The sequence below is a fragment of the Saccopteryx bilineata genome, chromosome 9, assembly GCF_036850765.1.
Source record: "Saccopteryx bilineata isolate mSacBil1 chromosome 9, mSacBil1_pri_phased_curated, whole genome shotgun sequence".
NCBI classification, from domain to species: Eukaryota; Metazoa; Chordata; class Mammalia; order Chiroptera; family Emballonuridae; genus Saccopteryx; species Saccopteryx bilineata.
Window position 1 is genome coordinate 21,868,331 of NC_089498.1, and position 21,800 is coordinate 21,890,130.

At 36.0% G+C, this 21,800-nt stretch overlaps 1 non-coding gene across 1 annotated transcript; it reads left to right on the plus strand.

Moving 5' to 3' along the window:
• Positions 1 to 10,362: 10,362 nt before the first annotated feature.
• TRNAG-GCC (transfer RNA glycine (anticodon GCC)) lies at positions 10,363 to 10,438 on the plus strand. The gene has a single exon. It is a non-coding gene; the product is annotated as a tRNA-Gly (tRNA).
• Positions 10,439 to 21,800: the final 11,362 nt, after the last annotated feature.

Below are 21,800 nucleotides of genomic sequence, written 5' to 3' on the forward strand. Positions count from 1 at the left end.
AATTGGGATTCAAACTGAGGTAGCGTGACTCCCAACTCTGTGCTATTCTAACCCTTGTTACCTTGTCTTTCTGTTATAGGTGGTATTTTCTCCATTCTACAAATGAGGAACCTGAAGCTCAGAGTAAGTACCTTGACCATTGACACTGAGTGCAGGAGTGACAGAGCTGGCTGGCATTTGAAGCAGACTCTGTTTGACTTCAAAGTATTTTTTCTACTATATCATACTAGTCATTTTTCCTTCATCCTTCTCATCACACCTCTTCTGAATTATCTGTATGTATGCAAAGATGGTTTTTATTAGAAATTTTGAAATAAGGGTTTGTTTTATGATTTTCTGTTATGATTTGGAGGGAAGCATATTGCAAACATAATTGATGATTGATGGGAGGGGGAGGTAGAAGGGGATATGGGGATGGCCGAAGACTTGACTTATGGGAGGTGAATACACAATATGTTGTAGAATTGGGCACCTGAAATCTGATTATGTCAATGGGTGTAACCCCAATAAATTCAATTTTAAAAAAGGCAAAGAAAATATAATTAGAGTAGGTATTAGGAAACCTGAATTCCTGTGCTATCTCTGATTCTTCTGGGGATAAGACCTTGGACAAGTCACGTTTTTGGGGGATTTTATTTATAAAATGATGGCCTGAGACTAGATGATTTTAAAGGTTTCCTCAAATTCAAAATCTAATTTGACTCTATTTTGATTTAATGTTTATACTTATTCTTTTTAGCACTGGTAAAACTTTATAACCTGTATTTTAGCCCATTAAATATTATACTTCACTAAAGTTAGGGGGCAAGGAGCTCTACTTTTTATTTTTTACTTACACTATTGCATCTTATGTTGAAATTCAACAATGGGAAAAAATTTCATATAAAGAAGAAATTAATTTCATTATAAGGACATTCTTTCTTTTAAACTATTAGAGATTTTCTTAGCTTTACAGTCAGAAAGAATAGTCCTGGAGACCTAAATATTATAAAAGGAAATAAATTATTTTTAATAGAAAATATTTTCATCAAAGAAGACAGGAATAGGTTACTGCCACCTTCAAAGCATTTGCAAGTTCTTTACTGTATAATATTATTAGCAATTATAATAAGTAACATCTATTGGGAATTAGTTTTATGCTACCATGTTGTACTAGCATTTTATATACATTACATCATTTAATACTCATGTAAACCTTATGAGGTAGGTACTATTATTATCCCCATTTTACATACTAAGAAATAAGAGAATTATGAGTTTAAGCAATTCCTCCAAAGGGTGCAGTGTTTGTAAGTGGTAAAGCTGAGATTTAAACCTATAGAATGCCACAGAGATTTTTTTTCTCATATTTACAAAATGGAGTAATTGTAAGAGATTACCAATGACAATACATATGAATATGATTTAAACATGAAACCTTTTAAGGAAGAGTGAGTCTGATGGCCTGTGATGAATGGCAGTTTCCAAGTTCTCAGATTTGATCACTGCCAGTTTCATATTTTATTGATGAAGTCTTAAAACAAGTAACAGCTACTGGATAATTTTATAACATTACTTTCTGAAGAGTTAATAAATTTATTGTAAGTTTTAGGATAACATTCTTTGGCGTTTGGGATGTGGATAGGTGAGTGTGTCTGTTTGTATGTGCACATGCATGGATTGGAAGCTGTAGAACTGTATAACTAACCATCCCAGTTTGCCTCAGCTGGGGTTTTTACTTTATGTAACTTTCAGTGCTAAAACTAGGAATTTTGCTAAAACAGGTAAGTTAGAGCAAATATGTATGAATTTATGTGTATGTGTGTATGTACGTGTGAGTGTCTCGAAAGTAATGGTAATGGTTGGCATACAGGGAATTCAGATCTTGCAGGGCATAAAACAGCTCTGAATTCAGTGCCTAAACTGATATTTGTCTGTTTTATTAGCAGAAAGCTCAGTCTCCTGTGTTTTCCCCATTTCAGATAACCTTTCCTTGTCATCTGAGAAATTAATTTCTTTGTTGGAATCATTGCAAGTAAACTTGATAGCAAGAGTGCTGTTATTGAGGCGACTTACACAGCGATTTGCTAAGTACAGCCTGTTCATACAGGGTGGAGCAGGAGTTGATTTATCGATCATTATCAGGATTTCAGTAACCTGTTGAACTAGAGTACTTGATTTCTTCTCTTTTTCTTAAAGCCCACTATTTTTATTTCTCTTTATACATTTGTATTTAGTTGTTTCCATTGGAAACATTTTTACATGCATTTTCACATTATGTAAACATTTTTTGTATGTCTATTTGCTTTTTCTTAGAATAGAGTTGGAACTGTCTGCAAAACTATTACTAAGTTAAGCTACATAGAATTGCCAGGATTTGACTGTTTTTGACCTACGTTAATGGAAATTTTATATGATTCAACTAATAGTTAATTCAACTTTTGGTTATTTGGAAATAACTTAAATTTAAGTGGAGTGTTTCATTGAAACCATGGTTAATGTTAGGGAGGAACTGACATGAACTTTGAGCTGATTACTCTATGCTGCCATTTGCTAAAAATACATTTTAAAAGGTATAACTCATGTGGAAAAACTGAGCCATTAATATTAGACAGACATTAAAAATTTTATTTTAACCAAAGCTTAAAACTAAATTTAATTATTTTTCTTTCTCAGAATTTTGAACCATTATATTTTAATCCATAGTGAGTTACATAAATGTTTCTTTTATAAGAAAAATGCTCCTTTCGTGGAATCAGATTTAAAATTGTTGCTGTATTATTAACACAAACAAATACCAACCAATAAGATTTTTTTTTGTGCCTTCCAAACAGTTAGTCTGAGATGGGGTTTGCCTTCCTGGATAATTTAGTGTTCCTAAAACATAGGGAGTAACTATGTTTTTTTTTTTTAAGAAATGTAGTTAATTATTACTACCTGTTTCAACCTGATAAACTGTCATAATCTTGAGATTCTTGTGATATATCTAAAATTGCACATGTGAGTTTTTGTCTATCTCTTTAATCCTTTATTTGTATAACACGTATCTCATAAAAAGGGAAGAGATTACTTTATAGTTCCTTTTTTTTTTTCTTAAGTGAGAGAAGGGGGAGATAGTGAGATAGGTTCCTGCATGTGCCCCTACCAGGATCCACCTGGCAACCCTGTCTGAGGCTGATGTTTGAATCAACTGAGCTATCTTGAGTGCCTAAGGCTAACGCTGGGATCAACCAAGCTATCCTCAGTGCCCAGGGCCAATGGCTTGAACCCAGTCGAGCCACTGGCTGTGAGAGGGGAAGAGAGAAGGGGGAGGGAGAGGGGAAGAGCAGATAGTCACTTTTTATGTGTCCCTGACCAGGGATCGAAACCAGGACGTCCATAGGCCGGGCCAATATTCTATCCATTGAGCCACTGGTCAGGGCTATAGTTCCTAATTGTGGATACAGTAGACTAAACTGATGCTAAGCAGTGATTCCACATTATAAAAATAATAAGTTAATATAGAATTTTAAGTAATTAACTATAGCTTTAAGACTGGCATCTATTACACTTTCACAGTAACCTGGGAGATAAATATATCTTTTCACAGTGTTTTGAAAAATTGGAATTCATATCTGGGTCTTATTCTTTTTCCCATCATGATCTATCTTAAATACTTTTGGCAGTGTCTTAGTGTCTATCTCTTTATTTGCTTCAGTCATCAATATAAAATATTTTGAGCACCCTCAAAATTACTGAAGTACTGTACTCAAGCTAATATATTTTTTCACAAACTACTTTGTAACTATTAAAAAGTAATATACATGAGTTGTGATTTGGTAGGTCTTTCAGGAATAAAGCATCATGATTATCAGGACTATTTTAAAAAACACTTTCCTAAGTCTTTAGAATGGAAATTCATACTTCTCATTTTTATGAATTGTAAGATTAAAGACCTAAATATAATATGATGTGTTCCATCGCTCTAAGATATCTAATTTGAGTCTGTCCTTAAACAGTTTATCTTGAAAAGCTGGAAAACAAGAAGGTGTGAAGCTGGAATGTTCTGTATCAGATGAAAATTTGATACTATGTATTGCTCTCTCAGGGACTAAATTTATGGGGCAGCTGACTAAGGACATGATGGTTCTTTGATCACAAGGCTTCTTTGACCACAACAACTGACATATTGAGTTGACAAAAAATGTACAACTCAATGAATTTTTATAACCTGATGATACCGTGTAGTTACTATCTTGATCAAGAAATAGAACATAATTTGTGTCTTGGAATCCCTCTTGTATTGATGTCTAAACTGAACATCAGGCTCTATATGCCCAGCTACAGTTTAATTGCCTATTAATAGTGATCTAGATTTTTAAACTGTCTGAAGAGCAAGACTACTTAATATTTACACAAATTATCTAGATAGCTATATTTTTATCTTTGGCATACTAGATGTGGCATACTAATATTCAACTTGAAGATACAGAATTTTAAATGTCTATAGTTTCCTTAGTTTTCCTTGTTATTACTGAATAAGGACTTAGACCATTTCTAAGTTTCATCCTAATTTTTCTGTTTAACCACATTGCTTGGACAGTGACTGGCATTCAAAGCTGATTTGATTGGCCCCTTAAGTGTCTCTGCTTGAAGCAGCTTAGATTACAAAACTCAATCATATGTAGAGACTTTGCCATTTAGATTGACAGTTCTGTCAGGTCAGATGGTGTGATTATCTTGTGTGCTGCAAGTGCATGGTTATTATTACTAGTTTTTGTTTTGTTCTGTTTTGTGATTTTTTTTTTTTCTCAAAAGGTAGGTGGAAGGCTCTGGTCCCTGAAGATGGAAAGCTAGAACATCAATCTGCTATCTCCACTTCGCTTTAATTTCTCTATTGAGTTTCCATCCACGTGTGCTGAGGTGTTCCAATCACAACCTCAAATTCAATGTTTTTCACTAGTGTTTTGTCAAAAAAAAATCTGTCTTCTTTGGCGAGATTGAAATGAGTAATGGTCTTTCGACACTATTGGCAAGTGGCTTTCACAATCTGCAACAGATCTAATGAGCTACAGCTGACTGCTTGGAAAATTCAGCTTTTGATTGTATGAAGGGATCTCTGGAACATGGACCTGAGTTTCTGTATGCATTAAAACAACACCACAATCTTGACAAACTTATACATGTGTTATAAATTGCTTTGTAAGCCATTTTATAACAATATTCAAAAGTCTCCAGTTTTGACTGCAAAGCTTATTTTTTGCAGAAACTTGAAAGATGAATAATATAAACTATTTGACAAAGGTAGTCTTGCATCAGGAACTAAATTTATGTTATATTTGTTCTACAAGGTTACTCATATTTAAGAGCAAGGAAATTATATAATACTGCACTCTACAGTGTGAAAAATATATATTGATTTTCTCTTCTTGGATGACCACATTTTCTTCTATATATAAAACTAAATATACTATGATATATACTATATATAATAAATTGTATTACATGGACTCATATGATAATCTGATAGGCATGTGGTTCAGTGGATGAGCCCAGTATATAACACAGTTTTACCCAAGAATTTGGGTTGCAATCTCCATTATTTCTTTTATTCTGAGAATGGGGAGTCACCTCTGATAACTCTTATGTAGAAAAGTAACTAAACCATTTTGTCTAAACTCATATGAGGGGAGTGTTCCATCTCAAGATTGAAGGAACTTGGATAATGATATTTTATTAATTTAATTGAATTGCTTTAATGTATCAGTTTCAGGAAAATGTTTCCTTGAAATGATTTGATCACTTATTCAAAGGGGATGTTGGAGGCTATTTAGTTGATTATTTTTGTATCAACTACAAGAAAGCCTTCAAGCAAAACCTTGCCAGATCTTCTAATTTGTAAGCATAGCTACCTAGTGACCTCTGACAGCCAGTTTTCACTCTGCTCTGGTGTTTGGATAAAGCGGATGTTATTGCTTCTAAGAAAGCGGATGCAGGTAAAAAGAAGTGCAGAGAGCTCTTTCAACAATATTGTACGGATCAATGGAGTCACTATTGGGCCTTATAATAGTTATTACTATAAAGTAGAGCAAATGAAGGTTGTCTACTAAAGTGTGAACTTTCCATGTTTGCAGGTAGAGACCAAACATGACCATCTAAAATGGGATCAGGGCCCTGGCCGGTTTGCTCAGTGGTAGAGCATCAGCCCAGTGTGTGGAAGTCCTGGGATCAACTCCCAGTCAGGGCACATAGGAGAAGTGCCCATCTGCTTCTCCACCCTTCCCCCTCTTCTTTCTCTCTGTCTCTCTCTTCCCCTCCCGCAGCCAATGCTCCATTGCAGCAAAGTTGGCCTGGGTACTGAGGATGGCTCCATGGCCTCTGCCTCAGGCACTAGAATGGCTCTGTTTGCAAAGGAGCATTGCCCGCTGGTGGGCATGCTGGGTGGATCCCGGTCAGGTGCATGTGGGAGTCTGTCTGCCTGCCTCCCTACCACTTCTCACTTTGGAAAAATATAAAAAAATTAAAATGGGATCAGGATAGCAACTGTTCCCTATTCGTACTTACTCTTTAGTAAAGAACATTGGGAGTTAACATCAGAATCACATTCAATATTATTTATAATCTGTGTAGTAAGTGTGTTGTGTATTTTGTAGAATATTAATTGATTAGTAAACTAAAACACAGAAAAAATAAAAGTAAAAGGTGTGAAGCTATGACTCTCCTAAGAAAAGAATCTATGGAAAGCTAGAGTAAAGAGAAGAACTAGGAGAAAAGTAATAGATATGAAGGGAGGATGTTCATTAAGATCATAACTTGTCTAAGACCCTTCACCTCCCCTATTTAATCTAGTACCTAATCAGCTCCTCCTGTCACTGTCTTCTTTGTGACCCAAGTTTTTAAAACAACTTTATGAGATATAATTCAATACTAGTCAATTTAAAGTGTATAACTGCAGTGATTTGTTATTCACAGAGTTTTGCAAACATCACCGTAATCAATTTTAGAACTTTTTTTATTGTCCCAAAAGGAAACCCCACACTCATTAGCAGTCACTCCCTGTTTTTCCCCAATACCTAAGCCCTAGGCAACCACTGATTTATGTGATCCAAGTTTTAAAAGTTGTTGATTTGAAATTCCCTGCTGCTTTCTAAGGATATTTACTTCAAACCATTTGATTGATTATACAAGTACAATCAGAAAACCGTGACTATTCTCTTTGTTGATGCAAATCTTTTAAATCAAAGAGTGATATATAACTGTATTCTTAGATATTTCTTCTTATATAACTTCTTAAACATGATTTTCAAAGGTTTTTTTTTAATCATATAGACTTGTTAAATATACTTACACCCCTCACCTCTGACTCTTATCCTTAACAAGATTCAGATAATTGATCTTGTCTGAGTCCTAGAGTTTTTGAACTAAGATATTCTGACTCATTCTGACAGCACTCATAAGACACTAATATATGACTCAGAAAACAAATTATTCAATATAATGTAAAACGCATTTGCCCAGGGAATTGGAGATTGTATTATCTGAACAGCACATTCTTTTCCTATAGACAAGGCAAAATAGTATTAGTAAGTTACCTTGTACATGTGGAATCAGAACAAGTAGGGTAGTTCCATAGTTCAAATGTAGTTCAAACTCTTATAATCAGACTGCAGTAGGCAGAATATGCCTCCCCACCCCCAAAAAAGGCCATGTCTTTATTTCCATAGCCTGTTACTTTACATAGCAAAGGGGACCTTGCAGATGTGATTAAGTTAAAGTCCTCAAGATGAGGAGATTATGGTAGATTATCTAGCTATATCTAAACTAATCACATGTTTCCTTCTAATTGGAGAGCCTTTTAGTGGTGAAAGGGAGATAGGATTAAGAAAGAACAGGAAAGACAGCAGTAAGAGAAGGACTCAACCCACCATTGCTGGCTTTGAAGATGGTGGCAAGAGGCCATGAACTAAGTAAGGAATGTTGCTGCTGTTCTCTAGCAGCTGGAAAAGGCAAGGAAGTAGATTCTCCTGTAGAGCCTTCAGAAAGGAGTGCAGCCCTGCTGATATCTTGATTTTAGGCCAGTGAGACTCATGTGAGATTTCTAACCTATAAAACTGTATGATAATAAATTTTTGTGTTTTAAGTCATTAAGTTTGTGGTATTGGTTATGGCAGAAGTAGAAAACTAATACACAGACCTCTAGATTTCTTACTCTATGGATCCAGTCAGTGAGCCCTGGGCCAATATACCCTGTTGTAGAACGGTACATGAGTTTTGCCATGTTTGCCTCAGTGTCTCCTCTTTCTCTGCATCTCAGATGCCTTCCTAAAAGCCCTTTCTGAAATGACTTGTCCATTAAAACACATTTAATAAAAGCATAGACTTGAGAGTTAAATGGGCCTGGGTTGAAGGCTGACTTTTCCATTTTACTAGCTGGATAATCTTGGACAGGTGATTTAGTATTCTAAACCTTGGTTTTCATGAACAAAGTGGGGATAATAATGCCTACCCTTTAGGGATGCTGGAAGGATAAAAGGAGATAATGTGTATAAAATGGCAATGCTTGATATATAGTGAGCCCCTAACAAATGATAGCTGTTGTTATCGTCTCATAAAGGCTAAAAGGAGTTTGCCAATAGCATGCATTCTAACACTTGCTCAGATATAAGTATATTAAGAACTATTGATACAACTACGTGTTAAGTAATTATTCCACAAAGTTCTCTTCATAGCTCTCTGGCTCCTGATATTGAGCCTTTTAACCAAAAGGCTTACTTTTGGCAACTTTAATGGATAAGTTAAAACCACCTTTAGTTTATAGTGTAATATGTAACACCTTTTAATATTTCCTTTCTTCTAAGAGCTAATGTAAAATAGAATTCATTAAGGAAAACCTGGAATTCTGTTTCTACAATAAAAGAATTCCCAGTGACTGGAATTATTTCTTCAAAAATTTTTTTAAATCCTTAATGTCTGGCAAATGGCTGACACATAATAGGCGGCAATAAATGTTTATTGAACTGAACTAAATTGAGTCTAAGCAGTTATTCTCACAACCTGTTTTGAATTCATCCCGTTTCTTGCTACCCTAATTCAGGCTCTTACTTATTTTATTATTATTAATTTTTGCCTTGCCCATTACAATATTTTTTGAACTGTTCTTTTTGCTACTAGTCTTTTTTTCTCTTCAAGTAATCTTCCACAGTACCACCAAACTCGGCGATGGCTAATGCACATTATAGCTTCTCCTATTTAGTCTTCTTTATCTTTGCCCCAGTACATATTGCCTAATAGCCATTTTTTAAAGTGGGGGGGGGGATAGTGAGACAGACTCTCGCATATGCCACAGTTTGGATCCACCTCATAACCCCTGTCTAGGACCGATGCTCCGATCAACTGAGCTATTTTTAGCTCCTGAGGCTGATGTGCTTGGACCAACTGAGCTATCCTCAGCACCTGCGACCGATGCTCAAACCAGTCAAGTCACTAGCTATGGGAGGGGAAAAGAGAGAGAAGGGGGAGACAGAGGAGGAGAGAAGCAGATGGTCACTTCTCATATGTGCCCTGACCAGGAATCAAACCAAGGACATCCATACTCCAGGCCGATGCTCTATCCACTGAAAAACAGGCCAGGTAAGAGCCATCCTTTTAATACATTTTTTCCCAATGTTTCATGGCCTGGTACAGTTAGAAAGTGATGATGCTTGAATAGCAGTCTAAGAGTAAGCAAGCCATCTTATGGCTAGAGGTCTTGCACTTCAAGGTCTGAGGGTATCACCATCTCAGTTCACCTGTCTCCTCATTTGGGCACATCAGTACATGTTGGCATACTAATTGGGAAGCTCTGCTTAATATATCTAACATTTGAGACTAGTTGCAATTAGAATTCACCCTATCTTTTCTAATAGATGTTTCCTGAACACTTTCTATGTGAATGCTGAGCTCTGAGGAAAAGGAATTGAGAGCACCTAATTAACTATTCTTCTGTAGAACCCTCAGTTCCAGGCAGACAATTCTGCATACTGGCCTCCAGATGGGCCTTTTATATTCCTATCAAACCTTTCTTTATGCCTTATACTGTTTTTAAATAACCTGTATTTCCTTCATCAACTGTCTGAATCTTCCTACTGTCTGTTTCAGGATGCTGTCCTTAATACAGTTACAATGTGTCAATTTTATGTGTTGCATTATTTTCCATTTCATTACATCACTAACATTTAGTTTGGTGCCCTCTGTAAAGCCTGGATTTATTCCTTATTTATTATTCATTTATTTTTTTAATCTTTATTTGTCATTTTCTTTTTCATTTTATACAGGTTCCCACTGTTTCATTATATTTACCTCACTCCTTCTTCCTACAATTTTATATTATATAAATTCTAAGAAGCATTAAAACTATTATAATAGGCCCTGGCCGGTTGGCTCAGTGGTAGAGCGTCGGCCTGCCATGCAGAAGTCCCGGGTTCGAATCCCGGCCAGGGCACACAGGAGAAGCGCCCATCTGCTTCCTCTCTGTCTCTCTCTTCTCCTCCCGCAGCCGAGGCTCCATTGGAGCAAAGATGGCCCGGGCGCTGGGGATGGCTCCTTGGCCTCTGCCCCAGGCGCTAGAGTGGCTCTGGTCGCAACAGAGCGACGCCCCGGAGGGGCAGAGCGTCGCCCCCTGGTGGGCAGAGCGTCGCCCCCTGGTGGGCATGCCGGGTGGATCCCGGTTGGGCGCATGCGGGAGTCTGACTGTCTCTCCCCGTTTCCGGCTTCAGAAAAATACAAAAAAAACCACAAAAAACTATTATAATAAATGTGAAATAATATTCTTTGCACATATATATATTTATTGGGTAATAGCAAATGTTTTTTTTTTAGTTCATACTTGGACCAGGTATTATTCTAATTCCCTTATGTATATTTAACATATTTAATCTTTACAGCAGTTCCATAAGTATGAAATATTTTTATATCTCCATTTTACAAATGAGGATATTGAAGCACAGGTAAATTAAGCGATTTGCCAAAAGTTGTACAGCTGTTAAGTGTTAATGTCAAGATTGAAATGTAATCAGCAAACATACCTAATACTAAGCATTCCCACTAAGGTGAGTTAGGCTATATTACAGGTAAAAGGTTGTCATAAGAAGTATATAATTTGGAGAGTATGATGTCATACAATCAAAAAGTTGTCAGTGTTATAAAAATCAAAAGTTCATAATATTATCTATGGAGCACCTACTCTCTATCCCAAGAAATTCACATACATTATCTCTTTGAGCCTTACAATAACACTATTGAATAATTGGTATCATACCTATTTTATAGGTGATGAAAAAGAACCTCAAATAAGTAACTTGCTCAAAAGTTATGGAGCTAGAAAGTGGCAGAGCTAAGGGTGGAATCTGGATGCATCTGCCCTGTTTTGTTTTCACTGTGCTGTACTGCCTCTGAGGATGGTGGGCCTTGGCAGGTCAGGACAGCGGCAAGCTGGCTGTAGAATGTAGTTAGAGCTGTGCTTAACTTTGGAAAATAGCACTGTGATAAAGTTAGGTTTCCCTTCAAGTTAGAATTTGAGGAAGGAATATAACCAATATCCTTGAGTAAAACCAGTAAAAGCAATACCTATTGTTGCTAAGTCATTACCTTGTGATCCTGGCTAAGCTGCTTTCCCTTTTTGAGCTTCAGCTCTTATCTTCTAGAACATGTACGTAGTTAATAGACATCTATTTATGCCCAATGATGTTTTGTGATGTTAGCAGTAGTGTTTAGAAGACTCTGAAAGTAAGTACTATACAAATATTAATTATTATTATTATTATTGTATTTATTTATTATTTTTTTGGCATTTTTCCAAAGTTAGAAGCAGGGAGGCAGTCAGACAGGCTCCCGCATGTGCCCAGCCAGGATCCACCCAGCATGCCCACCAGCGGGCGATGCTCTGCCCATCTGGGGCTTTGCTTCATTCTACTGCCATTCTACTGCCTGAGGTGGAGGCCATGGAGCCGTCCTCAGCGCCCGGGCCAACTTTACTCCAATGGAGCCTTGGCTGTGGGAGGGGAAGAGAGAGATAGAAAAGAAGGAGAGGGTGAGGGGTGTAGAAGCAGATGGGTGCTTCTCCTGTGTGCCCTGGCTGGGAATCGAACCCGGGACTTTCACACACTGGGCCGACACTCCACCACTGAGCCAACCGGACAGGGCATGAATATTATTTTTTAGTTCTTAGTCTGAACGTTGATCTTTGACACCACCATGTTTTTCCTTCATAGCATCAACACTTGTATATTGCCATGTCTTTTTTTTTTTTTTCCCTTTCTTGACATTGACAAAGAGATTTGTTCATAAAGAACCGACTCTTAAGATGACAACTCCTCATTGTCTCTCAATGGCTCAGGCTCCACATGCAGTTTCTTCTCTGCCTTTAATTAAACTTGCTTTTTCAGTGTTGTAGCTGGGAGCACTGTGTTGACACAACTCACTCGTGTACAGAACAGATTAAAATGTCAGTGTTCTAATGTTCTCATCTGTGGGAAAAAGAAAATATTTGGGATATTTTATTTATAACTTTTAAAAGACTCCTCTGTGGAGAAAAGATTACATGTAGAATGGAAAACCATTTGACAGTTAAAGGTACAGAGCTCTATTTTAATATTAGTCTAACAAAAAAAAGGTGGCAAAATATGAAAGCTTACTAGAACTCTTTACTAGAGGTTTAGAACACAACTTTCTATTTTCTTAATTTTCACTTAATTGTATCTTTTAATTCTCAGCTTTCCTTTCATTCTGCTTAATTTTTCCAGATGCTGTATATGCAGAATATTGACATTTTCTGCAAAAGGCAGTTAGTTAGTCATTATAATAAACACATATATTATGTGGAAGAGGAATACTAGTCAAGGGAAATGGAGTTGGTGTATTGAACCTTTACCCTTCAAATCATAAGTCTGAATATGTCTATTTCTACAATAGAGTTATTAATATTTGCTGGCTATTTATTGGTGAACAGGCCAGCAAATTCCTCATGCCACAGCTTAAGACTCTTTTCTGCCTATCAGGCATTCACAAGGTATAAGCTATATCAATTAACAGTAAGTGCCTTGCAAATTATAGAAGTCATGGTAAAGGGATAAACTTGTAGCAAATTGATAAGGAAGGGGTTTAAGAGGAACAAAGACTTATGGTACACTTACAATGTGTCTAATATTTCTGTCTTTGTGTGTTGATGTATTGATTGTCGAATTCTCACAGCTCTATGAATAGGTAATATTATCTTCATTTTACAGATGGGAAACTGAGGCCTATAAATGTAAAGTAACTTGCCATAGGTAACACAGTCAATAAAGAAGTTGGATTTGAATCCATGGGACCTGTTTTTGTAGCCTGTTCTATTAGAGGGTTTCTGAAAGTTTACTAACTTTTATCACTGTACAGTTTGGGAACTTTCACTGCTGATATTGCTAAACCAATGTGTAATATTTAGATGAAGAAGGTAAATATTAAAATGACAAGGAAAAATCCCTTCTTATGTTCATGGAGAAGGTGGTGGGCAGGCAATATGTCAAGATTTATTTGGGTATATCTTAATTTGCAAAGGAATATTGAATTGTTCTGGTTTGCCCATATAAAGCAAAAAGGTAGCTTTCCAGAAAGACAGACAGTAGTTTTCCAAGTGCCCACTCCATACTCCTGGTTTGGGAAGTTAGCTGCCTTGGTTTAGGAAGGCAACTAGCAGAGAAGTTGCCTTTCAGACCTTATTTAGAGATTTGCTTGATTTGAGTTGTCCCCTGGGTTAACAGCTGTGGAATCTGTATTTCTTTGGTATTTCACCCTTCTATGTAAATTACAGATGTTCTCTAATGCCCTTTTGGGCTGCTTTTGGAAAAAAGACGAAAGATAAAAACTTTCTTTTCCTTTTAAAGAGATTGGTCCTAGGTTCTGAGTAGGAGGAAGTACTTTTACTGTTTTTCCCCCTCTATACTTCCCTTCAATCTTTGAAACTACTCCCTGCAGCCCTGCTGTTATGGGATCAATTTGTTGGCCAGGGTTATTCAAACATGAGCAGAATTTGTGTCCTCTATGGATTAAAGTGCTAATGCCAACAATAACAATTTTTGTGTGGGAACTGGTGCTCTATACCCACCTCAGACTGTACTTGGTGGTCTGTAATTTACTCCAGATTAAAAACATGCATTTGAGGGAAAAGAGGATCTTTTCCCAGGTTTGCTGTTGTTGTTTTCGTTTTTAGCCTTTTTGTTAGTTTTTTTTTTAACGTGTTGTTTTTAAAGAGATGTTTTAGAAGTTCATTTTTGTCTCTTGAATTGTGGTTGGGAGGGTAGGGTACTAGAAATGAGATATATAATAGAATTTTTAAATTAACATTTATCTTAAAGTACAACTTACAACAGTTAAGGAAACAAATCTAAAATGTACAGCTTAAACAAATTTTTGCATATACATGTATAACACTTTTTCCCCTCTATTTCTACTTTATTTAACTTTTACATTTTTATCCCCTATGACTGAAGGGAAAAATCACATAATTTTGAAGACTGTTATATTTAGTTTAGATTTTTGGGTTTCAACCTTATTTGGACCCCTAGTATTGTATAGCAGTTCTGTATTTCCAATTCGGTTTTCCTTTCCATTCTTCCAAAAGTTGTTTAAAACGTTTGTCACAGTCCTCAAGGCTTCTTTCCTACTATTTCCATTATTACCTTGGAGCATGTCACCTTACCTCTTACTTCCCCCAGAAAGTGGAGGTAATCAGAAAGGAACTCCCTTATCTCCTACCAACCCCCTTATTGCTCCCCTATATTTAGAAACCTACCCTTATCTGCTCGTACTATCTAAAGCTGTGCTTTTATCCCCTCCTAGCTTCTCAGTGATTGACTGTATCAGTTTATTCCCTTATTCTCCTTCAGTTTCTCTATTGACTTCTCAGTATATATCACGATTGAGACATCTCAATTAAAACAAAAACAAAACACAAACAAAAGGTAAGACAAAGATTACCCTTTACCTGGAATCATCCTGTAGTTTCTACCCAACTTTTTCTCATTTACCTCATGGTCAAGCCTATTGATTTTTCTGTTCCTACTTCCTGATCTCACAGTTGCTCTTCCTTAACTGTACAATAGATTTTCATCTCTATCCACTGAAACTGCTTCTGCCCAGTTCACCAGTGACTTTTGCCAAATCCAGTAAATACTTTTTAGCCCCTTTTGAAATTCCTTTTTGATGTCATTTTCTCTGATATTTCTTTTTTCTCTAATCCCTCCACAAACCCCTTTTGTGAACTGCAATTACTCTACCAATTCCTTAATGTCAGTTTTCCAAGATTCCATTTTTATCTGGCTTTACTTCTATTTTATGTGTTTTGCAGGCAATCTGGTTCACATGCACAAGGTTTTAGTTACTTCCTTATACCTTCTATATCCTGTTACTTACTAACTATTCCACACTTTTCTCTTGATCTTCAACTTTCTACCTAATATTGTATTTGGATGTGTTGTAGGCACATATGAAAAAACTGACATTATCTTACCTCAGCATGTTTCTTCCTCAGATTAAACTTGCTTCCCTTGTTGTATTCACTTTTTCTCTATCCTGGTTGTTCACTCCTTCTACATCCATTTTTTTAGTTCAAAAGTTTTTATATTTTTAATGTTCTATGCCAGGCACTAAGTTCTGGAGTATAGTGCTACAACGACATTATAAGATAAGGTCCCTGTCATCAATAAAAAAGAGAAGTGGAGGAGACAGACACATGAACAGAGATTTACAGTACATTACACTGTAGTAAATACAATCACAGAGATGTTTACCATATGAATTTGTAACACATTGAACTCAAATAGTGGATTCAGGGAAAGTGTCTTGAAGAAGATGATGGTTGAGTGTAGTCGTCAAAAGTAGGAGCTAGCCATAACTCATCCCTATTTCTTCTTTCTTCTCCATTATTTGCTGAGTCCCATGAATTCTAGACTCTCAGTATCCTAAATTAATCCCATCTTTCTAGCATACCTGCTACTGCCTTAGTTCAGGGATCTATGGATTGATTATAGCAGCTATTTTCTAATGTCCTTCCTTTCCACATTCCCAGCCCCCTAGCCCCAGTTGATTATCCACATTGATACTGTAGTAAATCTTTATTTAAAAACCAATGTGATCATATTCTTTAAAGGATTAAATGTAAAATAATATCTCACTATCTCATTATCACAGTCTCACATTTTATTTATCCATTCCTCAGTTGATGGACATTTGAGTGGTTTTTACTTTTTAGCTGTTATGAATAATGCTGCTACGAACATTCATGTAAAGGATTTTGTGTGGACATATGTTTTCATTTCTCTTGGGTATACTTAGAAGTGGAATTGATGGGTCATATGTCTTTTGAGGAAATGCCAGGCTGTTTTTTAAAGTAGTACCCCATTTTATATTTCCACCAGCAATGTATAAGGGTTCCAGTAACATCACATTTTTGCCAACAGTTATTTTCTATTTTTTAATTTGATACTAGCTAATGATACTAATGCTAATGGATGTGAAGTGGTATCTCATGATGGTTTCCTTTTTTCTTTTTTTAATTAAATATATTGGGGTGACATTGGTTAATATAGCCATGTAGGTTTCAAGTTCACAGTTCTGTGATACATGATCTGTATATGCAATCTCTACTTGTTATAAGGACTATTCAAATTTTCTATTTCTTCTTGAGCCAGCTTCAAGAAGTAGTTGTGTCTTTCTAGGAATTTTCCCATTTCATCTAAATTATCTAATTTGTTTGGTATACAATTGTTTATAGTATTTTTTTTCTTTTTTTTTTTAGACTTTTATTTCTTGATTTCAGAGAGAAGGGAGAGAGAAAGTCAGGGAGAATGGAAAGCATCAGCTCATAGTAGTTGCTTCTCGTATGAGTCTTGTATGTGTTTTGACCAGGCCAACCTGGGGTTTGGAACCTGTGACCTTAACATTCCAAGTCAATGTCCTATCCACTGCATCAACACAGGTCAGGCTGTAGTATTTTTTTTTCTTTTTTTTTTTTTTTTTTTTTTTTATAATTTTATTTTTTTAATGGGGTGACATCAATAAATCAGGATACATATATTCAAAGATAACAAGTCCAGGTTATCTTGTCGTTCAATTATGTTGCATACCCACCACCCAAAGTCAGATTGTCCTCTGTCACCTTCTATCTTGTTTTCTTTGTGCCCCTCCCCACCCCCTATCCCTCTCCCATTCCCCCCTCCCCCCCGTAACCACCACACTCTTGTCAATGTCTCTTAGTTTCACTATTATGTCCCACCTACGTATGGAATAATACAGTTCCTGGTTTTTTCTGATTTACTTATTTCGCTTCGTATCATGTTATCAAGATCCCACCATTTTGCTGTAAATGTTCCGATGTCATCATTTCTTATGGCTGAGTAGTATTCCATAGTGTATATGTGCCACATCTTCTTTATCCAGTCATCTATTGATGGGCTTTTTGGTTGTTTCCATGTCCTGGCCACTGTGAACAATGCTGCAATAAACATGGGGCTGCATGTGTCTTTACGTATCAATGTTTCTGAGTTTTGGGGATATATACCCAGTAGAGGGATTGCTGGGTCATAAGGTAGTTCTATTTTCAGTTTTTTGAGGAACCACCATACTTTCTTCCATAATGGTTGTACTACTTTACATTCCCACCAACAGTGTATGAGGGTTCCTTTTTCTCCACAGCCTCTCCAACATTTGCTATTACCTGACTTGCTAATAACAGCTAATCGAACAGGTGTGAGGTGGTATCTCATTGCCGTTTTGATTTGCATTTCTCTAATAGCTAAAGAAGATGAGCATCTTTTCATATATCTGTTGGCCATTTGTATTTCTTCCTGGGAGAAGTGTCTATTCATATCCTCTTCCCATTTTTTTATTGGATTGTTTGTTTGTTTGTTGTTGAGTTTTATGAGTTCTTTGTATATTTTGGATATTAGGCCCTTATCTGAGCTGTTGTTTGAAAATATCATTTCCCTTTAGTTGGCTTTCTGTTTATTTTGTTATCAGTTTCTCTTGCTGAGCAAAAACTTCTTAGTCTGATATAGTCCCATTCATTAATTTTTGCCTTCACTTCTCTTGCCATTGGAGTCAAATTCATAAAATGCTCTTTAAAACCCAGGTCCATGAGTTGAGTACCTATGTCTTCTTCTATGTACTTAATTGTTTCAGGTCTTATGTTTAGATCTTTGATTCATTTTGAGTTAATTTTTGTACAGGGAGAGAGACTGTAGTCCAGTTTCATTCTTTTGCATGTGGCTTTCCAGTTTTCCCAGCACCATTTATTGAAGAGGCTTTCTTTTCTCCATTGTGTGTTGTTGGCCCCTTTATCAAAAATTATTTGACTATATATATGTGGTTTTATTTCTGGACTTTCTATTCTGTTCCATTGGTCTGAGTGTCTATTTTTCTGCCAATACTATGCTGTTTTGATTGTCGTGGCCCTATAATAGAGTTTGAAGTCAGGTATTGTTATGCCCCCAGCTTCATTCTTTTTCTTTAGGATTGCTTTGGCTATTCGGGGTTTTTTATAGTTCCATATAAATCTGATGATTTTTTGCTCTATTTCTTTAAAAAACGTCATTGGAAGTTTGATGGGAATTGCATTAAATTTGTATATTGCTTTGGGTAATATAGCCATCTTGATTATATTTATTCTTCCTAGCCAAGAACAAGGTATATTCTTCCATCTCATTATATCTTTTTCGATTTCCCTTAACAATGGTTTATAGTTTTCATTATATAAGTCCTTTACATTCTTTGTTATGTTTATTCCTAAGTATTTTATTTTTTTTGTTGCAATCGTGAAGGGGATTATTCTTTTGAGTTCCTTCTCAGTTGTTTCATTGTTGGCATATAGAAAGGCTATTGACTTCTGTATGTTAATTTTGTATCCTGCGACCTTACTGTATTGGCTTATTGTTTCTAGTAGTCTTTTTGTGGATTCTTTGGGGTTTTCGATGTATAGGATCATATCATCTGCAAAAAGTGATACCTTTACTTCTTCTTTTCCGATATGGATGCCTTTTATTTCTTTGTCTTGTCTGATTGCTGTGGCGAGAACCTCTAGTACCACATTAAATAAGAGTGGAGAGAGTGGACAACCCTGTCTTGTTCCTGATTTAAGGGGGAAAGCCTTCAGTTTAGTGCCATTTAATATGATGTTAGCTGATGGTTTATCATATATGGCCTTTATCATGTTGAGATATTTTCCTTCTATACCCATTTTGTTGAGAGTCTTAAACATAAAATTGTGTTGTATTTTATCGAAAGCCTTTTCTGCATCTATTGATAAGATCATGTGGTTTTTGTTCTTTGTTTTGTTGATATGGTGTATTACATTAACCGTTTTACGTATGTTGAACCATCCTTGAGATTCTGGGATGAATCCCACTTGATCATGATGTATTATTTTTTTAATATGTTGTTGTATTCGATTTGCTAGTATTTTGTTTAGTATTTTAGCATCTGTATTCATTAGAGATATTGGTCTGTAGTTTTCTTTTTTTGTGCCATCCTTGCCTGATTTTGGGATGAGGGTTATGTTGGCCTCATAAAATGTGTTTGGAAGTATTGCTTCTTCTTCAATTTTTTGGAAGACTTTGAGTAGAATAGGAACCAAGTCTTCTTTGAATGTTTGATAAAATTCGCTGGTATAGCCGTCAGGGCCTGGACTTTTATTTTTGGGGAGGTTTTTAATGGTTTTTTCTATTTCTTCTCTACTGATAGGTCTGTTTAGGCTTTCTGCTTCTTCTTGACTCAGTCTAGGAAGGTTGTATTTTTCTAGGAATTTATCCATTTCTTCTAGGTTGTTGAATTTAGTGGCATAAAGTTTTTCATAGTATTCTACAATAATTCTTTGTATATCTACAGTGTCCGTGGTGATTTCTCCTCTTTCATTTTGGATTTTGTTTATATGAGTTCTTTCTCTTTTTTCCTTGGTAAGTCTTGCCAAGGGTTTGTCAATTTTGTTGATCTTTTCAAAGAACCAGCTCCTTGTTCTATTAATTTTTTCTATAGTTTTTCTGTTCTCTAATTCATTTATTTCTGCTCTGATTTTTATTATTTCCTTTCTTCGGCTGGTTTTGGGTTGTCTTTGTTCTTCTTTTTCTAGTTCCTTAAGGTGGGAAGTTAAGTGGTTCACTTGGGCTCTCTCTTGTTTGTTCATATATGCCTGAAGCGATATGAACTTCCCTCTTATCACTGCTTTTGCTGCATCCCATAGATTCTGATATGTCATATTGTCATTTTCATTAGTCTGTATATATCTTTTGATCTCTGCACTTATTTCTTCTTTGACCCATTCATTTTTTAAAAGTATGTTGTTTAGTTTCCACATTTTTGTGGGATTTTTTTCCTCTTTTTTGCAGTTGAATTCTAGTTTCAAGGCTTTATGATCAGAAAATATGCTTGGTACAACTTCAATTTTTCTGAATTTGCTGATGTTGTTTTTGTGGCCCAACATATGGTCAATTCTTGAGAATGATCCATGTACACTGGAGAAAAATGTATACTCAGTCACTTTGGGATGAAATGTCCTGTAGATGTCTATCATATCCAGGTGCTCTAGTGTTTTGTTTAAGGCCACTATGTCTTTGTTGATTCTCTGTTTGGATGACCGATTTAGAGCCGTCAGCGGTGTATTGAGGTCTCCAAGTATGATTGTATTTTTGTCAGTTTTTGTTTTAAGATCAATAAGTAGCTGTCTTATATATTTTGGTGCTCCTTGGTTTGGTGCATATATATTAAGAATTGTTATGTCTTCTTGATTCAGTGTCCCCTTAGCCATTATGAAATGGCCATTTTTGTCTCTGAGTACTTTTCCTGTCTTGTAGTCAGCATTATCCGATATGAGTATTGCTACACCTGGTTTTTTTTGGATGTTATTTGCTTGGAGTATTGTTTTCCAGCCTTTCACTTTGAATTTGTTTTTATCCTTGTTACTTAGATGAGTTTCCTGTAGGCAGCATACAGTTGGATTTTCTTTTTTAATCCATTCTGCTACTCTGTGCCTTTTTATTGGTGAGTTTAATCCGTTTACATTTAGTGTAATTATTGATACTTGTGAGTTCCCTATTGCCATTTTATATCTTGCTTTCTGTTAGTTTCGTGTCTTGTTTGATCCTTCTCTTTCGTTTTTCTATCTTTTGTTTTTATTTGGTTGTATTCCATACATCTTTCCTCTGTTGCTATCTTTTTTATCTCATGTGCTTCTGTGGTGGTTTTTTCAATGGTGGTTACCTTTGAGTAATGAAAAGGGTCCCTACCCTGTTCATTGTAGTGAACTATTTTGTGAGTACTTTTGCACTCCATCGTCCTTTGCTACTGTTAATCTCCGTCTTCTCCCCCTCTTTCTTTTTGTTGTTGTCACAGTTTAAATTTGGTTTTATTGTGTTCTTCTTGGAGCTTTTACTTGTGGCTCTGTTTTTTTTTTTGTTCTTTGTATCTGATTGGAGAACCCCCTTTAGTAATTCCTGAAGTGGGGGTTTTCTCATGATAAATTCCCTCATCTTTTCTGTATCTGTGAATGTTTTTATTTCTCCTTCGTATTTGAAGGATAGCTTTGATGGGTATAGTATTCGTGGCTGAAAGTTCCTCTCTTTCAGGACTTTAAATATTGGGGTCCACTCTCTTCTAGCTTGCAGAGTTTCTGCTGAGAAATCTGATGATAATCTAATGGGCCTTCCTTTATATGTTGTATTCTTCTTTTCCCTGGCTGCCTTGAGAATTTTTTCTTTGCTGTTGGTTTGTGTCAATTTCATTATGATATGCCTTGGAGTAGGTTTGTTGGGGTTAAGAAAACTTGGAGTTCTGTTTGCTTC